This window comes from Strix uralensis, chromosome 5 (assembly GCF_047716275.1).
Source record: "Strix uralensis isolate ZFMK-TIS-50842 chromosome 5, bStrUra1, whole genome shotgun sequence".
In the NCBI taxonomy this organism is placed as follows: Eukaryota; Metazoa; Chordata; class Aves; order Strigiformes; family Strigidae; genus Strix; species Strix uralensis.
In genome coordinates, this window is record NC_133976.1 from 2,621,937 (window position 1) to 2,647,348 (window position 25,412).

Genomic DNA, 25,412 nt, shown 5'->3' on the forward strand with positions numbered 1-25,412 from the left:
AACAAAAATACTGAATAGCACCAAGCCCCGGACAGAGCACTCAAAAGAGCCATTAGATAAATCTCTTAATAGCAAACCCTTCAGAACTTCTTTTCCAGCTAGTTGTTTACCCCACCTCATTACAGTTTTATCTGCACCGTAGTTCCCAAAGTCAGTTATGAGAAAAAGCGTATGAAACACAAGTAGAAGGCTTACTGTCGCCAGGACATAGGCCACCCACTGCTGCTCCTTCCTCCACAATCCCTGCCACCAGCTCTCGGAAGGAAATTGGATCAGTTGACAGCTTATGCTTGGCATACAGTAACAGTAATTCTTCCTCAGATTTTATATATTACTTAGTTTATGGGTTTCTACTATTTTTTTCTTGAGAAGTCAGAGTTAAAACAACTGCTTTAGAAGTCCCTGGATTCTCCCCCTGCTTCCCTTACTCCTTTTTTAAAAAGCTGTGTCTGTATTTTCATGGTTTTCCAGAATCTCCCGAGATTTTTGAAAGATGTTATTCTCCTTGCATGAAGGTGTTGCTTATGTTATGCTTATGACAGAGCAGAGGGAGAACAATGATGATGACCAAAGGCAGGTTGTGGGGTGAAGGAATAAAAAAAGAGAGATAAAAATAAAATACCACAAGTCCTCTAACTGCCTCATTTAAGTCCAGCAGGTTCTTAAAGGGAAGGGGAGACTGAACGAGACCCACTGAGAAAGCCCAATAGAGTCTTGCTGCAACTCAATCCTTGGTTAGACCTCGTAGAACGGGAGTCTGTAGTCAGTCCGTAACAAAAAAAGGGGAGAAGGGAAGAAGAAATACATGCACATGTTGAAAGAATAAACCAGCGAATTTTGGAAGCGCTGTTATCTTATCACGTCGTAAAACATAATCTGCCTTTAAACTACTGAATTGCACAAAAAAGTGATCCCATAATTGCTACACATTTTGCCTGGGATTTGTATCCGAGGCTCCTCGCGTTGTCCTTCGTTAACAGCACGATGTATTCTTACACTTCTCTGACAATACACAATTCATTTCTTTCTCAGCTGCTTAGCAGATGGCATGAGAGAAGCCTGGTTTTCTGTGGCACTGGTTCTCAAGTTGATTCATCTCATGTATATCGCAAAGCGTAAGCTCTGGCTGAAGCATCTCCCATGGCGAGGTCATTCACAGTACCACTCTCCTCTGGAGGTCTCTATACATTTATTATCCTACAGTCTTTCGCTCAGAAGCGGCACTAACCAGGTCACATATCTACACCAAACCTGGAGAAATGCCCAAAGCTACATTTTAATCTGCCAGTCAGTTGTGAATTATCAAGGTTTTAGAGAACAAAATTTGGAAAACACAAAAGCAAAGCTCTCACATGGGCAATCAGACTACAAATGACACCAAATCTAAACTGCTACTTTACCTATTCTCAGCATATTTCCTGCATTTAGGATTTTTTTTTGCTTTAAGATTTGATATTTCTTTCCTCTGGATGGTCCAGATTTACTCTGGACACTTCTCTAACACTTAATTCACTATTAACCTTCCAGAATGATGATTATAAAAGAGGACAATACCCTCCCCACACATCAGCCTATCTTTACTCAGTTTGTGCCTGTCAAGCAGAATTAAAGATGATGCATGCAAAACAAACATTAAAAATGTTTTAAGTTACATGGTCTCTCACCACTGGATTTCATACTATTTTCTTCAGATTTGTCCAACTTTTCCGATAACTATTGATCTCCTCAGACTTGAACTCATTTATGGTACTGCAGAAAGAGGGATAGCAGGACAACAGCTAGTACAGACTTGGGTGAAATTCTCTGCAAGCAGAAAACCCACAGAGAAGCACCTAAACCAGACAGATTTGATCTCTCTATTTAAATTTGATATTTGTCAGGTAGAGAAGACAAGGAGTTTCATTCGTTTCCTTCACGTGTAAATCTGCTCAGAACAAGCCTGTGGGAAACACGGACTGTTGCAACATATTTAATGACCAAAGATCTACCCAAACGCCTTGCCTTCTTCAGTCCATTTCTAGTTTAAACCCATAAAGAGGTAACAAATTATGAAGATTGCGGACATTGGCAGAGCGAGTTTTGATTCAAGCAGCAGTTCCTCCATTCAACTACAGTCACACAAAAACCTACCCACTGTTTACCCATTACCCGGCCCTTAGCTGTGCTAAGGACCCTTGTTTCATGTTCTTCGAGCAGTAAGAAACAGGAACTGTCACCTACACTTCCCGTCCATCCCACCCATTATTTTACCATGTTTGTCCTTATTTATTCTCTTCCTAAGGGAAGGAAGCCCAACTTTTTCTACCTCTTTTCCGAAGGCAGGTTGTAAGTGTGCTATGATCACCCCTGCACCTCTTCTAACCCCTTCTTGTCCTGCAATATCCTTCAGAGCACAGACAATTCAGGGCAGACACCTAAGGATGAGGCTTGCAGCATTCATTTCTATAAAGGCAATACAAAACTTAATTTGATACCCATCCTTTACACACCCTAGCATCTGATACCCATCCTTTACACACCCTAGCATCTTCCTACTTTGCACATTAGGAGTAGGGTGCAACTGAGCACTAAATGACACTCACTTTCCTGTCTTTGGCTAATTTAGAATCAAGGAAGCTCAAAAAATAATTTTATTTTTCCCCTCAATACACACTTGCTACCTTACTTAAACATCTCGCAGATTCATCAGGCCCTCCTTGTCCCAAGTAACTCAAAAGATTTTGGGGCAGGTGTCAAAATTTGCTGTCTTCCTGCACAGACCTTTTGGAAGGCCAGTAATAAGCCTGATAACCACTACAAGGGTCATCAGAAAAACAGAGATAACCTTTCTTCTTTCCATTATGAGAATTTTTCACTGGTTGTTACTTTACATCTCCTAGTCATTTTTTTAATCAATTAAAAAAAACCAATCAACAAAAAAACCCCCCACATTTCAACCACCAGCTACTTTGATTTGTTGGAAAGTTCTTTATCCCTTGCAAGTGCGCTGAGTGAAATATTTAAAAAGAAAAACAAAATCCAAAAAAACACCAAAACCATACAAGAGCTAATTTTTCCCTTACAGATATAATTTGTAGAATCTTTTGTACATGTAAATAAGACATTTCTGCTTATCCTCCAATCCTCTGCTGGAGGCTTTAAGGAGAGGCTGCTTATCCTTCCTGGCATCTCAGTGACTTCACACTTCTCCTTCCTAAAAAAGTCTTCTGACATACTGGCTTTGAACTTAAATTAATTTCAAAGTTCCTTCTAAAGCCTCTAGCTCTGCCTGTATGTCTTTGTTATCAGAAGAGTTTCTGGGTAGCTTCCTCGTCTACACTCTCAAAACTAGAGACTGGTTCAGAGAAATCATTTAGCTTTCCCGTAATGTTTTCTTTTTTTAACACATAATCTTGTACAATTCAACAAAACCACGATGTCTTCTGCAGGTGTCTTGCTTTTAACGGTCTAAAGATATATCAAATATATTTGATCCCTAAAACCCACAACGGTCATCTTCACTTCCCTCCTACTACCTACTCTAAAAAAAATACTTCAGCTTATTAGTTTTCCTAGGGCTTGATTTCTAAGTTATTTGTGCCAATTAAACACACCTCCACCCTTGGCAGCCGTACTCTTTATCCATTTGCTGTTTTGCTTTCTGTTCAGAGAAATATAATTCCAAGACCGGACAACAGATAACCAGCAGCCAACTAAGTTCTGCTTCTTTTGCCTGTTTAGGACTTTGTACTTTTGGCCTTTTACTTTACCTCCTTTTCTGGTCAGTTTATTATTTGATATTTTATGATTTATTTGATCAGCCTACTCATCTGGATACTTAACATAATTACACTCCAGGAACTACTACTAGGCAGCTCAAATTACTCATTTTTAACCAGTTGTGGTACATTATGTCAGACAAAAATCCAAGATTTAACCTAAAAAACAATTCCCTCCTCCTGTGGGCTCTTGAACCGGCCGTTACAAGAACCAGTCAAAGACAACGTCTCCATCAACAGGTTCTGACTGTTCCACTTACCCAACTTAAAACATCAGGAGGATGGCAGTCACCACAGTTTTGTTAAGAAGTACTGGGTGTCTGATCTTTTTAATTTAAAAAAATAAAAATAAAGTTACGCTCCATTTCCACTCCTGAATCCACAGATTAATAAAACCTGGTAATACATTTCAATTTTTACAGTAGCGTATTTTTGTCCCTATATGTGGTCCTTTCTACTCTGAATTTTTATGTCACTAGACAGAGGAATTCTCTAAATAAAGGCATGTTCCTCCACCTCCTACAAAAAGTCTGTCTTCCATGCATAGTCTGCAAACAGCTTTACAGATTTCCACTGACATTTGTCATTTCACCACCTTTGCATAACGCACTCTATAATTTGGTTTTCTCGATCACAAGGGAATCCAACCACCTAATTTTTATTTAACTTGGTTTTTAGTTTTATTTGGTGTCTATTTTTCATTCAGTTGCTTCATCTTTAGTTTTTATGTAATTTCATGCATCCTCCTTCTTGCAATATGTTGTTGTTTGCAAGTTATTTGTTCACTGATGGGGACAGTTAGATAGCAAATATTTACTTTACTACTGCAGACAAATATTTGACATCTATCACCACCCAATTTTCAAGCGGATAAGAAAATAGCCCCTCTTGAATTATCGTGACAACTAGATGCATCTACATAATACCCCAATTCATCCACCTCTGAAGAGCCATCATGCATTTTAGACATTTTCATTTGTAAAGATATATAGAGAGAAAATGTTAAAATTCACTGTTTTCTTTGTCACCGCCCTACTATCTTTAAGATCACACGTTTAAGTTATACTGGCTGAAAGGGCCCATTATTCATTTTTTCCTCTTTCAAAAAAAAAACCCAAAACCCAAAATACCCTTGCTCTCCCTAAAAAATAATAAGCAAAAAATACCCTTTACTCTGTGCCCTTAATCTGTTAGGTCACTGACTAGTCCTTAGATTTTATTAGAAAGAAGAGGTCTCATGCCTTCTTTAATTGCTACTTACATTCTGTAGCAAGTTTTCCGCAAAATGTTCATTTCAATCAAATTGTCTCAACCCATACCATGCTCCAAGTCACCTTTTTAAGCTGAGTACTTCTGAAGTGCCTTGAACATGAATATCATAGAAGCTGTACAACCTTTGGGCTCAAAAAGTGTTGCCTTTCTGGGGGCAGAGCCCACTAGTTTGGAAAATCAGACTGTATTTAGGAAAAAAAACACAACCAAAAAAGCCTCAAACTTTCCTACTTTTTCCACAATGTTCTCCCATTTGAGTACTTGCCATACATCAACTTGGGTGCTTTTCCTCTTATTTATTTCTCTTGTCTATTTAGGTTTCAGGCAGGACTGTGATTTCTTGGGAATCTGTTCAGCAGGACAGGAATTCAATTTCAGTGGGAGCTTCCTGATGCGTCTGTGCAGACAGCCTGGCTTTTGATGAGGATAATGCACCAACACAGAACACTCAAATTCTCAGAGCAATGAGATGCCCATGTCTTAAAAATCAATTCCCCGTTTTCACTGCATACTAATATTGGTAGGGCTGAAGGCATGGGAGAAAATGTTGTTATCCATTCACATATGGAAACAATATAGCACTGACACAGGTGCCTGGCTCCATTAGGATACCCAACCTCTTCACTTCTTGAGGAATGACATTTTTAATCTCCAACATGACAGATTTTGTTAAACAGATAATGAACTGTTATCTTCAGATCACCCCATTTGCAAGTTGACAAACAGCAGAATATAAATGACAACTTTATTCATTATCCTCATAGTCCAGAAGTGGCGGAGATATTCAATAAACACACAAAACTCCCTTGAGCTACTCTGAACCTTGGAGAGTCAGGCAGGGCTATTTCCCAATAAAGATAAGGAAATCGGCTTCAATCACCTTCTGAAAAAGGTTTTACCTTAGCCTATTACAAAAATATTGTCTTCATCCTGCAAGGTGCTGGGCACTCTGGCCGTAAGCCAGCAAAGCACTTAAGCACACACACAACTTAAACCATGTGAACAGTCCCAATCACGCCATCCATCTAATTGCTTTTCTGGATTAGGGCCAAAGTACTCAACACATTGTAGGTCAAGACCTCCCTGACAACACCAATACCCCCATACATGCAAATCTCAGACACACAAAAATCCAGCAGCACCCTTGACGCCTGTTCCCAACTGCTGCTCTATCAGTCCAAACGCCTGATAGTAACAGTTAATTTCTAAACTATTAGCTCTATCCTAGGAATGAAACGTTTAACAAGAACCCATTCAAATTCTCATAGATTATGGCACATGGATTAATCACTTATCTCTGCAACTCAGAACTTGCAGGTCAATATTCGCAAATAAATCTCTCTCCACCACAAAATGCTCCTTTTTCCTTAAAGTCTGCACAAGATTTTTACTGATCAGACAATGACTAAATTTAATCTTTGGCTGTTCTGCTTTCAGTAAATGGTTTCTGGAGGAGCCCCAAAATGAAATATTAAATTTAATTTATAATACAAGATTTTTTTCTACACAAAAAACAACACAGCTTTTCATGCTGTGCTGAAAACAAAGCCTACCAATGAGACAGGAATGCACAAAGTGACCTTAATAAAATGACAACTCAACAAACAAGAATATCAAACCTCTTCAAATCAGGTTACAGAAGAGATTTTAAATGGTCCTCTAGATCTTAGGAAGCACAAAACCTTCTCTGACCAAATTACTTTAAATTCTTCACAACTGCATTCAGAAAAGGAAATCATCACCAACACAGCAAATCAATAGGAAGTGTTCCAGACAATAATGCAGCAGTAGGAAGGACCAGAACAGTAAATTCAGGGAAGACATGAGTTTGGGGAATGAAGAAAACAAGTGAGCTAAACAACAAAACAGCTACTAAACAGCCTCTGCATCCATCTGACACTCAAAAATAACAGACATTTGTCTCATCAACCAGACCATATGAAAATAAAGATCTGAAAGGATATTACAGGAATAAATCCCCCAAAGAAAACAAAGGGTCTGTATAAATAATGTACCAGAGAATTTAAACATTAAGCCACAATAGCCCTTACACTGCCCTTTACAGCCTTCGGTTTAGCAGACATTATTCTAAGGCAAACTATCCACCTTATTCCATAGGAACGACTTTCCAAGGTTGTACAGAAAAACCAAATGCAGAATCAGGACCGACTCATGTTATTCTCCAACCTGATACTCCATCTGCTACAGCAAGTCCCTCTTCAGACAAGAGGGGTCTAAAAAACCACCGATTAATGCCTTGGAAACGTGCAATTTACAGGCTTTACCTTTTAAGATTTAAATATAAGATTTGTATATACAACACGTGTGAGTATTTATACTTAGAGCATGACCTTACCCCGCAGTAACACACAACATACAGTATATAATGGATAGCAGAATCCAAGCATGAACAGATTAACCTAACAAAGGTGATCATAATCCAAGGATGGGCAAGTTCAGAAGCTGAAGGAGAAGAACGCAGAAGTGTGGGCATAGAGGAGAAATTGTGGGTGGGTGAGGAGGCCACACCTAGAGTGATGTCTCCAGTGCTGGGCTCCCCAGTACAAGAGAGACATGGACATACTGGAGAGAGTCCAGCTAAAGGCCATGAAGTTGGGGAAGGGACTGAAAGGCTTAGAGAGCTGGGACTGTTCAGTTTAGAGCCAAGAAAGCTCAAGAGAGATCTAAACAATGTATATAAATACCCAAAGGGTGCAAAGAGGACTGAGCCAGGCTCTGTTCAGAGGTGCCCGGTGCCAGGACCAGAGGCAACGGGCACAAACTGACACACAGGAGCTTCCCTCTGAACATCAGGAAACACTGTTGTACTGTGAGGATGACTGAACACTGGCACAGGTTGCCCAAGGGAGGTGGAGTCTCCAACCTTGGAGACATTCAAAATCTGTCTGGACACAGTCCTGGACAGCCGGCTCTGGGTGGCCCTGCTTGAGCAGGGAGGCTGGACCAGATGACTTCCAGAGGTACCTGCCAACCTCAACCATTATGTGAATCTGTGAAAATTCAGACACAGAATGAGGCAGTTGAGGGGAAAAAAAAAATAGTGTCTTAAACCCAAAGGCTCCTTTAAAACAAATGCAACTACCTGGGGCCACTCTGCTGATAATCAAAATGAGAAAGTCGGCTTCGTTTAAGAGAAACTGTAATTTGGAACTAACTTCTTTTGTCCAAAAGGGATGGTCAGTCTCCCATCAATTAACGAGCCATTTTCAAGACTGCAAAAATAAGCTGAGGTTCAGCAAATACTTCGTGGAAATCATTGCAGATTCATTAAGTATACCAAATCAGCTTTATTCTGCTAAGCCAGCACATAATTTAAGTGAAGTCTCACAGGCAGTCTTGCTGGCCTTACTTGCAAAACCAAATTAAGCAGGTGCATAAAAGCCAGCATCATCAGGATCTTACTGAGGTGCTGGGACTGATATTATTTCAACACAACCATCAGACTCTTTAGTAAGGCAAAAAAGAACAACTATGAACTCAGTTACAGACCAGTGCATCTAAAAAGGTTTACATTCACCTCAAAATGATCAATCTTTCCACTTGGATGGACTAGCCATTGCTTTTTTTTTTTTTCCTTCTCTAGTGCCACACAGACACAACACCCCAAAAAACCCCAAACTTGGCACTCTGAAGCTCAAAAGAAGCAACAACCCCTGCAACGACTGTCAGCACAACAAAAGTGTTTTCACTGGGCTACTGCAGCTCCTTCAATACCATGTGCAGCCTTTTCAAGCAGATAATGACATAAAATAAGCTGAGCTCCAAAAGTTTTGATTCTGTGCTCATAAAGGTATTTTAAATACTCTACACACCTTCAAGAAGTTTTACATTTCCAATATCTTAGCTGAGACTACAGTGAAAAGATAAAGACATTTTCAGCAGGTGGAATGCATGGACACACGATGACAGGAAAGCTGGGCGTGTGAAAGAGTCCTGCTCAATACAGAAAGGAATTGGAAAGCAGAGAAGTAGAAGAGCTCTTCAAAGGATCTTTTGTCCACAGGATAGCAAAAATTTTACATAATTTTTCAAAAAAGTTTGCTTTTCCACTCCCATTCCACTAGAGAGGGTTTCACAGAATTGGGATTATAATTGTACTACTATTAAATTACCTCTGCATTGAGCTGGAAGAGTTGCAAACAGTACCATATATATCTGATTAAACCATTCCTCACTGGAGAGGTTATTCTAGGAGTAAAAGAAAAAAAAATCCACTTAAATACTACCCACTCCCTTGTTCTTCCCTTGCCAAACACGCACACGGTTGCACATACGTTTAGCAGTCTATCCCAGGCTCTAAATTATTTCTGTGTAGCAGACTGGTGTGTAGATACAGGAATTATTTGGGTATTAATAAATCGGGACTATATTGTGCAAATATACTGACCAGTATCTGAAACTCTTCATCTCAGGCTGGCTCTGGAACATCTATCCTGCAAAGCAGCTGGTGTTATAAGGGCCATTTGATGGATCTTTGCTTCTAGACTCTTAAAACTGAGCTTGTTTGGGTTTTCTCATTAAAGGTACTGTTTTGACTTCAGTTTAGGCTCCAAAGCCACATACTAATCTCTGTTCTGCAGCCAGGAAAAAAAAAAAAATCTAAATTAATAAACTTCCCCTGAAGTTAACTGTATTGCTCTACCCTGAATGTATTTGCTCACTGCACTACTCTTGTTTTCCAGCACTTACCTTCTTTAGCAGACACCGACTTACAACTCTGAGGGGGCTGCAGCTGAGAAACGTTAAAGGGATTCACACTCCTTCTACACAATCTTTCAGAATGAAGCCAGAAACTCTCAGGATCATTAATACACCACAGTATTATGCATCCAGTAGAACATGTCCCTAACAGATCATGCAATAATCTTACACAGACCATGAAGAACTATTATAACTTGTGCTGAAGACTGTGTTTCTATACCATCAATTAATATGTGGACCTTTAACTCGATCTTTAAGGAAATTGTTAATTATATAGCTCACTGCAAAACTAAATGCAAAAGAGAAGAATGTTTAACAAAACCTTCAACCTAAACCCTTGGCCTTAAAAAAGCACTAACAGAAAATACAAGGCTAGCACTTCTCGCTAATCACAGGAGGCTGAACTGTTGGGAACGTGTAGCACCAGTTACAGCACACCATGAACGATCCACTCGGCATTACAATAAAGACTTCTCAAAAGGCAGAACACATTTTTGTGACCTTGGAGATAAGTCTCATAATCTCATTCTCATCTGCACCTGCAGAATCCCTTCGCTCGGGTATTTGATGTTTGGATTTTCGTTCAAATGACTTTGCAGAGAATGTCAATACATGTTTAGGTGGACTGTAAAAACGAGGAAATCATTTTGCTTCTGCTGGTGTTTTGACTACAAAAATTCAGATTAACATCTAGGTAGCTTTCAGGAAATGCAGCATATATAAAGTAAAGGGAATATAGGCATAACAGTAGATATGAAGCACAAGTAACAAAGAATGTTTCTGAAACTCAGTCTCTGAAGAATATTAAACCAAAGAACATTATGCTGAAAGAATCATTGCTAAGAAAGAAAAGTGAGATTTGGGAATACAAGGACCAAATTCTAACCTGCTTAATACAACCTGCAACCTCAGAGAATTTAAAGGAATCACACAGGTTGCCATTAAGAGAAGACTGACTTCTAAGTTGCCGTACAAATTTCTACAAATCACATCTTCTGATCTACGTATACTCAGCTGCATTAAAATACCTGTTGCAAAGAGATGCAAAGGCTTTATTCATCCTTCCAAATAACTCTAAGAGACTAAGATTTGAAAATCACAAATTAATAATTCATACAAGCATAAAGAGAATCACAGTTCTACTTTAAGCAGAGCACTAACAAGTTGCTGGTATGACAGTCCTGTCTTGAACCACACCACGCATGAAGTTAGTGATGGAATTCTCTCTCCTTCAATACTACTTCCCACTACAAAGCTGAATCAGAAGGATGTTCAAATTTAGACTGCAATGAGATGTTTTCCAGAGCCTTGGCCTATCCCCATACCAAAAGCAGAATCAACAACTAACCATGCACCGAAAATTATTTTCACAGTTTAATTGTTGATACAAGTGTCCCGTCCCCTGGAACCCTTATTTTGTTCAATATTCCTCTGAGTGTGAAGACAAAAGTGCAGATTATCTGAAGCATACTTGCAAATCTATTTTCTAATTGCCCAAGCAGTGGATGTTAAGCGCTGAAGAACTGCAAGGCGTGCAGGACACTGAAAAAAAATCAGAGTGCACGTATAGTGGAGATGAATGCCTCAAAAATATGGCACCTTAAAATTGGCCCATTGGAAAGAAAAGTGTCCTGTAGAAAAGGTATCCAACTGTCTTGCAATGCAGAGAGAAGCTGAAGCTTCTCAAGTGAAAATATGGCTAACTTGAAAAAAACTAAATCTACAACTGCTTGTCTTACACAGTACTGAAGAGCTACAAGCAATGTGGTTTTAAGAACATACCAATACAAACACACACTGTTGCTTTCCAGGGCTGGAACTGCAATAGTTGAACTGCGTGTTTTATACTACACTGCAGACAAAGTCAAGGACATCACTAGCTTTAATCTTTAGTCAAATGCAAGGATCTGTACATATTAACGGGGAGATATTAGCATCACTTTCACTGGGAGATTACAAAAGTTATCAGAACACTCTCCAGCGCAGGCGTCACATCCACAGATCTTTGGTAACGTCTTAATTTTTCCACATTAGGACCACGATGGGCTCTAAAGGAAAGACACCATCGTGAATTAAGGCAAATTATCAAGAGAGGTTAGCGTGAGAGAACAATTCAAAGGGACCACCATTTATCACTTTGGCAGGTAACGTGGCTGGGAAATGCAGTTTTTCTAACAGGGCACCAGGCATGTGACACACTGATTAAACAGCAAGGGAATATAGCACCAAATCACTGTAATAAAGTGAGATCATCCTTTTATTGTGTCCTAGCTAATCATGTGTAAATCTACTGGTTTCTTTCATTGTCCTTCCTGAGTAAAAAGGGAAAAATTTTTTTATATGATGCTTAAGGGACCACTCTGATTTATCTATTTACCGACCCGCTGGGAGGTGTAACCAATTTGGATTATTCTCCCTGTCATATGCAGCAACTTCCAACCGCTTAAGCCTGGGAGAGAAAATTAACGACACGATTAACCTTTCTGCAATTGGAAAGAATCTACCAAGTGGCAGACAAGAGTCCTGTTTGCACTTTCATCCTGAGTATTGCACAAGGCCATAGGTCAGCCCTCAGAAAAGGCAGAAACCAGCCTCTCGTCCTCTACCCTTTCACCTGACCGCCCGCTCCAAGCCTTTTCCAAAGGAGGTTCAACACAAGAGACTCTGGCCACCAGCAAGGCCAGGCAAACAGTTCCCCTGTTTATTAAAAACAAATAAAAAGTTACACAAAGTGTTATTTTTCTTCGAGGTTTACCCCCCTCTGAAGTCATGTTATTATAATGCAAAATTAGATCTGGGATTTTCAAAAGAATCTGAAGTAATTAGTTGGCCAATTCCCACTGGATTGCCGAGGGAGTTAGATCCTAAATGCCTTTGGCTCTTTTGGAAAACCCCATCCATCACAGAAACTCATACGATGGCTCAATAAAAACTACAAAAAACCCAAGTACTGAGTTGAGCATAATTTTAGAGTTATTTTTACAGCACTTTACAGGGCCCCTCAACCACTACTACACTGGGAATAGTAGGCACCACCACCAAGTTTTCCACCAAAAAAGCTTAACGAAACAACATTTCACCCACAGAAACCATGGTTCACCCACAAAAACCATGGTAAAAAGTGATCAGTGACATTACGTGGCACTGTAACGCTAAAAATAACAGGCAATGCTCCAGTAAATAAAAGCACCAGAACCACATCACTCAACACCGCAGCATCTAAGCTAAGCACACATGTATTTTTCATTCTCTTCTCCTAGTGCTGCTCTTTGATGTTTTTTCAAGCAAATGCAAAGCAGAGGGAGTCCAGCCTTTATTACTGGAAAGAAAGAATTAACAATGCAACAGATTTTATTATTATTTTAATCAGTTTCCAGCTCACAGCTTCACCCAGAGTACACCAACAATCACACATTTCTTAGGCCTTTGCCAGTAAATGAGGACCCCAAAGAGCTTTACAAGGCATTTAATTACATACTAAGAGAAGAAGGACTGTATACAGGCCACATTTAATTAACTAATTCCCTCACGTCCCCATTTTTTCAGGTGAAAATGGGTTTCTGTGGTTCCTAGCATGGACACAGCTACTGTCTTTTCCAGTCATTTGCTTACAAGCAAAAAATAACATGTTGATTCTAGAATAAATACGGCTGTTATTTTTGCACGTATGTTCTATATTTTGATAGATACAGGTCTTTCCTGTTCTTCAAGTGGGTCTTCAACACTGCAATATTTGTAGCTATATATAGGGCTGTGCTGAAGACCCATATTCGAAGAACAGGGAAGGGAGAGGAAAAAAAGATCTTGTCTACAGACCACTGGCTACCAGCAGCCCTAGGGATGGCTACCACTCCTATTTCCTGCATGAAATGGGAAGCTTCAACATTCAGTTTTGCCAGCTTTGATCATTGCCTGATCAACCATAAACATGGCAAGTTAATTGTGTAATGTGGAAGTGTAGTCTTGTCAAGCCTGGAAGCTCAAGCTGGATGACTGCAGCCAAACAAATCTGCATACGAATCCAATGCGAGACCTATTATCTCTTTGAAGTTTGTACACCAAGACAAGAGAAACAAAGATAAAGGAGGGAAGGGAAAGACTACAAGTCAAAAACTCAGATCTGGAAAATGTTTTGTTTTGCTCCTCCTTAAAGGTGCAAGGTATTCACTATGGGTAGAAAACAGCATGACCACAAAAATGAAGTGCCCTCAATATTATTTTTATCACTTTGGGAAAATGGGGTGGTATCAGAAGATTCTCAGCTTTCTTTTTAAGGACTCCTAGCGGTCAGGTTTTGAAACAAATCTTCAAAGTTAAATCTTTAAACAGAGGAAATGCGTATTTCAATATTGAAATTTTACTCTCAAATTGGAAAACCCACTGTGGTCCCTGGCCTACCAACCCTGTACAGCCACTGATATCAGGAAGCGATCAGGCTTACTTCTTCCATTCTGCCCTTGCACCAGTGTACCAGTCTGGCCAGCATGGGGCAAATTGAGATTTAAAATAATCATGTACCTTGAAATGAAGCAGTACTGACTAAATCAATTCCCTTTGCCTGCTCCCACAAGTTCAGCATTTGGGCTCTGCTGTAATCATCAAGCTCATTTTCTCCTGATCTCTCTAAATCCTATTTCGGTGGCCGTGTTTGGTGAAGGCATATGGGTTGGGAGTTCCACAGGGTGCAGCCTGCCAGGGAAAAGGGGTTTGCAGAAACACACTGCATGGTTATTTGGAATTTATGTAAATCCCTGCATGATCTTCCATTACCTACTGCCAGTTCTTGGCCAGTCAAAACACATCAATGTACGTGCTATATGGTTAGAGAAATACCCATTGAATGATCATGCAAATCAGTATTGCGCTTGATAAGGCAGACAAGTGCATATTTCACATTTAAAACGTGATTTTTGGTGCTGCAAATGATATAAGGGTCCAATCAGCAGGCCCATCATAGCTTTATGTATTGAGAGCTAAAGACTGTTACTGATTAGTAAACCTTCTCCAAAGAATCTAAAAGCATGTAAAGCTAACAAAAAAATAAAACTAGATTGTTAGCTACATGAAACAAAATTAAATTTTGGGTTTAGTTCAGATTTTTGAAATAGTCTTTTTTGTTCATTTAAAAAAAAAATGAATTCAGAACACCTATAATAAATAAAAATCAGCCCGTTTCAAAGTCTCTGTCATATTGACACTTGTGAAGCACTCAACATCGGCACTTCCCACAAAGAAGCCAGACAGAACAGAGGTATGAAGTCCGATTCAGATTTTCCATTTCAGCCACCAGAACAGAGAAGAAAGCAGCTTCTCCCAAGTTTATTTCTGACAAGTCAATCAGGATTTTTTTTTTTTTTTAATTCATGTTTAGATGTCAAAAAATGCTGACTTACAATGCCATTACCAGAACACCGCTGAGTGTAACAAGCATTTGGAGGTGGAAGGGGGTTGTTTGTTCTCAACGTAAACTGGGAATTTGTCATTTCCTGCAAGGCACACAGACTTCGAGCTCTTCAGCCTCTCTCAGTCCAGAGATCACCCGTGAATCATCAGCCACTTGCTGGTGGTTTGTACGTACACATTTGCACAATATATACGGAAGCAGAGCCTATGTTCTCTTACAGCTGACTACTTTGGATAAAAGTTGGTGAAAGTCTTGTAGAGCTGAAATTGCTTAAGCCAAAGAATAAATGCAAAATAAATAATTAAGAAATAATACTAAGGCTGATTCTACGCTTAAATACTTTCTCGATGTCCTGCCAGTCATGTACGTACCCCCGAGCATCACAGCCCAACCACTTCAGACTCAAGTCTTCATTATCTATAACCAGAGTTCGCACTATCCATTGAAACACTTACGCATACATAAACCCTGTGACATATTATTCAAAAATCACTGGGAGTTATTTGCAGACTTCCTAAATAAAACCACTCCAAAAGGCAGCTGGTCGGCACAATCGTAAAGGAAAAGTACAAAATAAATAAAATATTGAAGCCTGCAGATCACGAGGAAGACAGTCATCTCCAATTTTTTCTTGTGTGCTTTGCATATTCATGTCCTGATTCTCAGTGGCGCAGAGCATCCATAATGTCAAGAGAAACAAACAAACAAAAAATTTTCTTAGAAACTCTTTCTAAAACCAACAAAACCCTCACACAATACACTCCCTCCTTCTACAGTATCAAACCGGGCACACCAGAAATAATAGAAGTACTTCCAAACCTTTCTGTTTGTTTCACTCATTCAAACATTAGCTCCCCCATGTGTAAAATACAGAATGGCATCACCCTGGTGAGATCAGATGACTGAGTCACTTTGATGATGAGTAGCATGCTGTGAAGTAGATGTTCCTAAAATGTTTTATGTATACAACTACTGATACACAACCCATTTCAAAGTGGTGCCTATGTGTCCAGAGCTGCAGCGGCAACGGCTTCCAAGCGTATGTGCGCAGACTTGCCTTCATGAGAAGGAGCTGGTGTTGTCCCGCCCACAGTGTTGGGTCCTCACATACATGTGTCCATAAATACTGCACCTTCTCATCTTGCTCAGGCCTTGGAGCAAGGCTGAGAGCATGGCATTGATGAAGAAAGGGAAAGAAGGAACAAAGATGGGGGAGGGAGTGTGTAAAGGGATGCACATGTGTGCACGGAGAGCAAGAAGCAAGCAGCATGGCTTGCAGAATGGATGAGAAAGAAAAGAAATCAATACCCTTGCAGCCCCTTCTGAACATAAACAGATATAACAGAATCACAGAATCGTCTAGGCTGGAAAAGACCTTGAAGATCCTCCAGTCCAACCATTAGCCTCACACTGACAGTTCCCAACTACAGCATATCCCTCAGCGCTAAGTCAACTTTACTCTTAAATACCTCCAGGGATGGGGACTCCACCACCTCCCTGGGCAGCCCATTCCAATGCCCAACAACCCCTTCTGTAAAGAAATGCTTCCTAATATCCAGTCTAAACCTTCCCTGGCACAGCTTGAGGCCATTACCTCTTGGCCTATCACTTGTTACTTGGTTGAAGAGACTCATCCCCCCTCTCTGCACCCTCCTTTCAGGGAGTTGTAGAGGGCCATGAGGTCTCCCCTCAGCCTCCTCTTCTCCACACTAAACCCCCCCAGTTCCCTCAGCCGCTCCCCATCACACCTGTGCTCCAGACCCTGCACCAGCTCCGTTGCCCTTCTCTGGACACGCTCGAGTCATTCAATGGCCTTTTTGGAGTGAGGGGCCCAAAACTGAACCCACTCATCGAGGGGCGGCCTCACCAGTGCCAAGCACAGGGGCAAGATCACTTCCCTGTCCCTGCTGGCCACACTATTGCTGATACAAGCCAGGATGCTATTGGCCTTCTTGGCCACCTGGGCACACTGCTGGCTCATGTTTAGCCGGATGGCAATCAACCCCCCCAGGTCCCTCTCTGACTGGCAGCTCTCCAGCCACTCCTCCCCAAGCCTGGAGCGCTGCTGGGGGTTGTTGTGGCCCAAGGGCAGAACCTGGCATTTGGTTTTAGTGAAACTCCCCCAGTTGGCCTCAGCCCATCGCTCCAGCCTGTCCAGGTCTCTCTGCAGAGCCTCCCTACCCTTGAGCAGATCAACACTCCCACCCAACTGGGTGTCATCTGCAACCTCCTTGATGGTTTTTATCTGAGCAGGGCTGAGCTTCTTGATGCACATGGTCTCAGTCCTAGGAGCCCATTGCTAGGGGCTCACCTCCTGTCTGAGCAAAAAAGAAGGAAAATAAGATCATTGAAAGAGAAATTTTAGAAAGGATTTTTGCTAATGTAATTCTGTACTTTCCTACATCACACAATTACTGGAAAAAAGTATGCAGGCCCCCCAAAACAAAGCTGAGATTTCATATCAGGAAACAAACGGTGAGAGCTGGTAAACTTCAAGGGAAAAAAAAGACTCTACCTTACAGTTTTGTAAACGTCACGCACAGTAAACACAAGTACACAGCACAGGAGTGGAAAGGCTTTTAAGCAAAACAGTTTCCAAACATTTCCCTCGGATATCAGCTACTCTCTAACATTAGCAGGAATTTGCCTGCATGAATCCCTCACGCACTGCTGTCAGATTAGACGTCTTGCAGTGAGGACATGATGAGCGTTTGGCCTTTTCCCGTTCACAGTATTTTTATGATGCTAGTAAGAGTACGATTCACTGCCTTTAAAGCTAGTCACACAGGGACTGAGTGTGAAGAAGATCAGCACATCAAAGGAGACGTGGTTTTATAGTCCTATAAAACATGTCTACAAATGCTGATGAACTACTTGTAGTCTCTCCTAATTCTAGCTGACAGCAGGAATAAAGTGCAGCGGACATTGATAGCAACCAAAAAAAAAAAAAAAGCACATCAGACCTAACAAAACTGTTGAAGAATCTACAGAAATGGTTTAAATGAAAGATACTGCACATATCTGCAGCCAAGTTTCCATTTCTTCTACATCATCCCATTAATTAACGGTTCCAACAAGATGAAGGCTAACAAGCAATTTACAGGCTGGGAATTTTGCATGCTTTATTTAGAAAACCCACATTCCTGTCGGCAGTTTGAAACACAAACTTTGCATCAGGTGTGACCGCCACTGCACATCCTTCTCAGCCCTTCAGCTTGCGAAAGGAAGGTTTCCAAGTGGCATCGTTCGAACAAAGGCTGCAAACAATTCTGTGCTCTCAAGTTGTATAAATTAGAAAGCATTTCACAATGGCCCACGATTCAAAAGGCACAGGTTTCACGCCAACTGCCAAATATCGAAGTAGGGAACATGTCGTTCCCGCATTCTGTATTCCCAACCTCTTCCTCAGCGCAGACTTTCTCTCAGCCTAACACCTAGCAGAGCCGACTTCTACTTTCACAACTACGCTAAACAGCTTTCTGAAATTATTTACTGATGGGGCTCTTTACAAGAATTTGTGCACCTTTTTCCTCCTTCAGAAGACCATCTAAGTATATGCTTTTAACTTACACGGATTTAGCTACTGAAATATTTAGGCATTAACTTCAAGTACCCTTTAGAACTGTAACTTTGTGACTATGTTACAGTACATAAAAATATGTACCTTTTGTAACTATGCTCAGCTATTAGAAGGAAAATCCACCTGAAATGAGAAGACCTTCAAATACAAGCAGCTTGATGCTCTACAGCACGGACAGAAGAGGATGAGTTTTTCCCTTTCTCATATACCTGCAAGCATTTCATTAAATGAGCTATTTTTTTAAAAAATTTCCCAAACCTCTTCTCGAAGACCTCTTCTGCAACGAACTGCACAAGTGATTGTACACTGTTCAAACAATTCATTTTTATGCATGGCTTTATCTCTTTGAACTTTGGCCTAAAGGTTAGCGTTTATCAAATACACGGGATCAACAGCTCTGGGATAAAAAAAAGACTCTCAAAACAAAAGCTATTAATGCAGTAGTATTCGTGCAGGCTTTGGCTATGTCACCGTGCTAATACAGCACAGTTCAGTTAACAAGGACCATTCCTGGGAAAGGCAATAATCCAATGTTCGTAGCCAGCTCAGCCCTGGACCTCTTCCAGGTACCCGTTACCAAAACAATTCACGTTAGTTTTAAACACACTTCACTTCAGCCAGAATCATCCAGTTAAAGACAAAACAGATCAATTTTGTGTATTTTTACTTCATATTCTTTGTTTTTAAAAGGACAGTATGCCATTCCTAGCTCGTTCTTTGCCCTTGTAGTGCATAATACGTCCCAGTGCTATGAAATCTTTTTGCATGTGCTGACACCCTCTTTCATCTCCATCAAGGCGATTTCCACCATCCCAAACTCCAAGTGCATCATCTTAAGAGCTTAAGAAAGGTACCTAATTACTTTGTTTCAAAATGGAAGGAGAAAACTTGAATTATTAGGTAAGGTGGAGCAATTCTATAAAATATTTTAACAGAGAGGGGAGGCGGGATATTACATACCTTCTCCGCAAGACCGAATCTTAAAGAAATACCTTCCTGCAAAATTATCTCGTCCCTTCCTAGATTCAGAAATATGACACTCTCCCCGGACCATAAACTTTCACAGAAATTCTCATGCGCTTAGTGGTACATACTTGCAGAAAAAAAATATGGTGTAACACCATGCTGGATTTCATGCATGCTCTGAGTTGACTTCAAATAAGAAACAGGGGGGGAAAAAAAAGTGTCAAGTGACCTACTCTAATTATCTAAATTCCATTTTTAAATATCAGCATCCTGGAGGGTAGAATGCTCTCTCTCTCCCTCCTTCATGCACCCAATACTGATTGAAACTGTATTTTTCAAAAGCTGCAGACAAACCACTTTCATGACCATCGTCATATCGGCTAAATGAGAGATGAGCATTAATGAGACAAACCAGTCAGGAGTCCAAGGGCATCAGTTCCACACACTTAAGACCATTTAAAAAGAACCGCAAAGACTGTCAGGCACATTATTTTGAGGACAGCCTCAAAACCATTAAATTTCTATAAAGAGACTTTCTGAAAAATAATGCTACTTGAGGTTCAAAATATTACCTGGTGAACTTTCCAAACGCAACAGCAATTTCATCTATTGCTCTGACATTTCAACCAGTATTCATGGCATATTAACACTAACACCTCGCATCCAAGAATCTTATTTTACAAGTATTAACTGTATCACAAATAGTTCAATCATCCTTTAAATGCAAAGGTTCAGCAAAACCAGATTTGGTCACCTATTCCAGGACACACTTATTTAAGTGAAAAGTCAGACAGCAGCACAACTGCGGAGAGATTCAGAGCTCACGACTGGACATTATTCCTAAGCTCCATCACAAGCCATTTTAGTAAGTGTTTTGCACAGCTGTCAGACCTGTGCTGAGCCACCCAGGGCAAGGGCAAAAACCATCTTGTTTTCGCATGAGCAGGTACCGTGAGGTGCCGTTCCACACAGCAGCTTAAGCTGATGAAAGCTGCAGTTGCCAGGATAAACCCTTCGCTTTCTTTCTTTGTGGTGCATTCCCTCACCGCTCACTCCTGTGCCAACACTGACACAGTTCAAGGACCTGAGCAAGCAGAAAACGCAGCCAACAGAAAATATTTGGCCAAATCGACTCCATTAAATTAGATCACTGTCAGGAAAATGAGCAACACTGCCAGAGCAAGGAAAGAATCCTGGGCTGCAGGAAAGGAAGAAACGGGATCCCAGCACAGCTGGCTTAGATCTGCATAGAGTGGCATGGCGTTGAAACCTCTACACCTTTTCCATGAGGATGCAGTGGGGTAAATTGAGCACTAAGACCGCTAAACTCCACTGTCTTTCCCCTGCTCATCTGTGGGCCTAAGAGGACCAATAATTTTTGCTATTAATTCACTTACAAAATCACAGAGTGGCTCAGCATAGGGCCCCAGAACCGTGAAATATATGTCAAAGTGCTCTAGCAGTACTCCTGGAGAAGTATGACATAGCAAATACAATTTAAGTGGAGCTTTTCTGAGAGATCACTCACACTGCTGGCCACCAGACCTAGCTGTGTACTGCAGAACTACTCCATCTCCCTGCTCAAATCCTGCACTCAAGTGTCATTCCTCTTCATAAGGAAGGATATGTCACACAGCCTCTGGACGGAGGAGCATGACATGCAAAGAGAGAGGCTTTCTCAATCAACAGTTTTGGATACCTCCAGCTCTGCAGTTGTAGAACAGTAGTGTGTGGGCAGAGAGGAGGCTTCAATTTCTCTTGCTCCAGTTTTCTTACGGTATTTCAGCAACGTTTAGCCTGCTAAATCACACCATTTTTGGAAAACACCCGAAAGCATTAGACGGAAGACCCCAAAAAAGGAAAGTAATAATTGTCAGTGTCTTCTCAGTAGATGGATGACCAGACAGCTTGCTAAAGATATATGTCCCCAAGCATATATGTTATTTTCCCTATCTTCTGCAGAGGCAAGAAATAGATATAGACCACTCTCAAAAAACTGAGATCCAACTACAAATACTACCACTAGAAAAAGAGAGAAGATCTCTTCCTTGGAGGCAAATAGCACCAGTCTAAGGTGATAACAGGGTACTGAGCGCACACGGAGATTTCTTTGGTATTTTCTTCAGCAGCAGGGTACGGAGTGATCATCTTATCACTGGAAAGGTGACATTTCTGAAGAAGCTGAATGAACACTGGTAGTATTCTGCAGGGTCAGATCCCTCTCCCTCATCATGGTACCAAAAGACAGTGCTAAAAAAAGGTGAATGAACTGTTAAAAGTTCTGTGCTAGAGATAACAGCAAGGAAGAACCATCACACCAAGTAGAGTGACTGCTACAGCACGTCCACCAGCTGTCCCCCGACACTAACACAACAGGACAGAGAAGCCCTTAGCTGGACTAAGGAGATTTGGTCTAGACTAAAAAACTAAAACGACACATAAAGACTATGCTGCACCCAAAACCTTCCGCCTTCTTCCCAAGCACATCCACTGCTGTGCCTTTCACGCAGCATAGCCTTCATCATTTTGGATGGGATGATGCAGCATATACATTGAATTGTGCCAGAAAAACTCAGAATTCTTCCACCGCGTTGTCTGAAGCAACTATGCATGTCGGTACATCACTAACTGCCGTTGTAACACAGCTCACAGATCTCTCCAACCGAGTACTTGGTCCTACAGTAATTATGCTTTTCAGAAGGATATTCCACCCACTCCTACACTGAAGAGCTAAATTAGTTCCATGCACAAAATGCCAAGTTAAAATTTAAACAAGTTTCGAATCTCTCCTGTTGGTACGGCAGTAAGACCACAGGCTAAGCTGGCTCTGGTACAAGTAAATAACTTCAAACTGTGTTTTCCTGAACCAGGCTGCTCTAATATTTTGACAAACTGACTTTTTGTTTGTTTGTTTTCTAGCACTCTAGTACCCAACTCTAAAAGGTCACTCTGTCTTCCTCCTGACGAGTTCGGTATTACTCTTCCATTCTCAGAGAAGGTCAAAAATATATAATATCTGCATGTTCAGTATCTAAACACTGCACAACACTGTGCCACCTAACTAGTACTAAACCACAGTGCTTGGTGCAGTTATTAGGAAGCATTCAGAAATCCAGCTACAAAAACATGCTGCTGAAAACACCACTCACATTTCCCACAAAGGACAATTTCCCGCCCACCATGAGCACACATTATTACTTTTGTACGGAACTATAAAGAGATAACCTCGCTGTAATGTATTTCACATGCAGAGGTGCACAATGTACATGTGCAAAAGATTATCCATGGGAATTGCAGAGTCATGTGATATTGTTCTAGCATGATGGATAAGCTTCATTCATTACGATCTGCAGGAATTGCATCATTTCCCTGATGCACCCTGCCATGAACCCACTTCCTCCAAATTTTCATCCTCCCCCAACAGCAGGCACATGTGAACTAACACTTTTAAAACTGAGTTTTGTGCTCCCTCTGCCACAAACATAAGATCTCCTCTCAAAAAAGTATCCTTATTCAGAAAAAACAGGATAGAAATAATTTAGTCTTGGGATCAAAGGTTTTCTTACACTGTAAGGAAAACTTTAATCCGCTCCAACGAAACTAACATACAAAAAAACCACAAGATTTTGAACAAAGAAATGGAAGATTTTCTCCTTTCCATGTCAGTCAATGCTCATCTCCTACCCTAAACCAGCAAGAGATTATGGATCTTAAACTGCTCTTTTTATGCATTGTAAAAGCTCTTTTGGAAGCTTTTCTGACTCCCTCCAACACCTGTGCTGTCAGGCCACTATCAACAAAACCTTTACAAGCAGTTTGTTGTATTTTTCTTGGCATGAATTTTATAGAAAGCTTGGTCAAATATTTTCTCCCCAACACGGAAAACACATTCATTCTCTGTATGTGCACAACTACACATGGTTTTGTATAGAAGGTTTATCAGTGTTCTTTTGGAATAGCCATTATAACTCACTCCTAATTTCACCACTCTCAAGGAATGAAACCACAACAACTCTCACTGCTAAGGGAAAAGTACCAGCCTTGTCATTCTGCTTCACTGAAGATAAAATCGTGGAGGATTCTTACCCCCAAGGCTTTGTCCTCCTGGAGCAAAGTCTGCAGAACTCAAAGCTCAAAGTTTTTTTACACCTCATGGATGACAGTAAGACAGCTGGAGACACCCCATGCCAAACACTCTGCTCATGTCCTTAAATTTAATTCCTCCCTTTAACAGGACCAGACAGCTTTAGTTCTAGGACACTCTTTTGTTTAGAAAACCCATCATTAACCTCTGGCTGGACATCCAGCAGGGACAGGGAAGGGATCTTACCCCTGGACTCCGCACTGGTGAGGCTGCCCCTCGATGAGTGGGTTCAGTTTTGGGCCCCTCACTCCAAAAAGGCCATTGAATGACTCGAGAGTGTCCAGAGAAGGGCAACGGAGCTGGTGCAGGGTCTGGAGCACAGGTGTGATGGGGAGCGGCTGAGGGAACTGGGGGGGTTTAGTGTGGAGAAGAGGAGGCTGAGGGGAGACCTCATGGCCCTCTGCAACTGCCTGAAAGGAGGGTGCAGAGAGGGGGGATGAGTCTCTTGAGCCAAGGAACCAGCGGCAGGCCAAGAGGGAATGGCCTCAAGCTGCGCCAGGGCAGGGTCAGACTGGCTCTTCGGAAGGATTTCTTTGCAGAAGGGGTTGTTGGGCGTTGGAATGGGCTGCCCAGGGCAGGGGGGGAGTCCCCATCCCTGGAGGGGTTGAAGAGTCGGGTTGACCCAGCGCTGAGGGATCTGGTGGAGTTGGGAACGGTCAGGGTGAGGTTAATGGCTGGACTAGGTGATCTTCAAGGTCTTTTCCAACCTAGATGATTCTGTGACATTTTTGCAAAAACAATATTGAAGGAAGGTGACAATCTGTATCATGGAGAAAACTGATCAATATTTCTTTAATAAAAACACTAACTCCTGTAGAAAGACAAATAAGTAGGTGAGGAGACAGAGGATGCGATCAAAGGCCCATACCTTGCACTTACCATGTCCAAGAAGTATCTAAATTCCCACCGTGGACACAGTTGGCTGTATTTGTGTAAACAAAAACACTCTTGTGTATCCCTGCACAGTCAAAGAAGCCTTTAGAGTAACAGCTAAATAGACCTGTGCTCTGTGAGAGACTGAAATGTCAAATGATTGTCTCAAAGCTTGCTGAGGTGTGTGCTTTGAGTCACCGGGTGGTGTCAGTAACACCTCGACCATTCATTAAGGACCAGCTGTGGCCTTTGTAATTAATCTAAGGAATGTCACCCAAGGAATGCTGCGTGCAAGCTGGGGGGTCATCGAGCTCCAAACCCTCTCTTTGGGGTTCAGGTGACCAGCTCCAGCTGTCAGCAGCTCAGGTTTGGTACCTCACAGAACCATTTTGTGGCTCTACTGGATACAGCAGACACCCTGCGTGCATTGCTGATGACTTTGCGCCTCTGAGGCGAGTGTTTCTGCCCCAGAAGCCGGATGATTGCTCAAGAAGCATGAAGTCAGCAAAAACCTGTGGGAACAGAGGAAAAACTAAAGGTGGGCAGATATGCTCATCAGCTGATAAGACGAATTTAAAAGGTGACAGAGAATTTTGCTCTGTGGGCACCCACCACCGAAGAACTGAAGACTGAGGACCAACGGGATGCTGCTGGATCCATGGTGGTGACTATTCTTGTGACTCTATTCTGGAT

General features: G+C 41.3%; 1 protein-coding gene across 8 annotated transcripts in view; it reads right to left on the reverse strand.

Annotated features, from left to right (window-relative positions):
- Positions 1-25,412, reverse strand: part of EXOC4 (exocyst complex component 4) — a 421,296-nt gene that overhangs the window by 326,464 nt on the left and 69,420 nt on the right. The gene's annotated exons all lie outside the window — the stretch shown is intronic.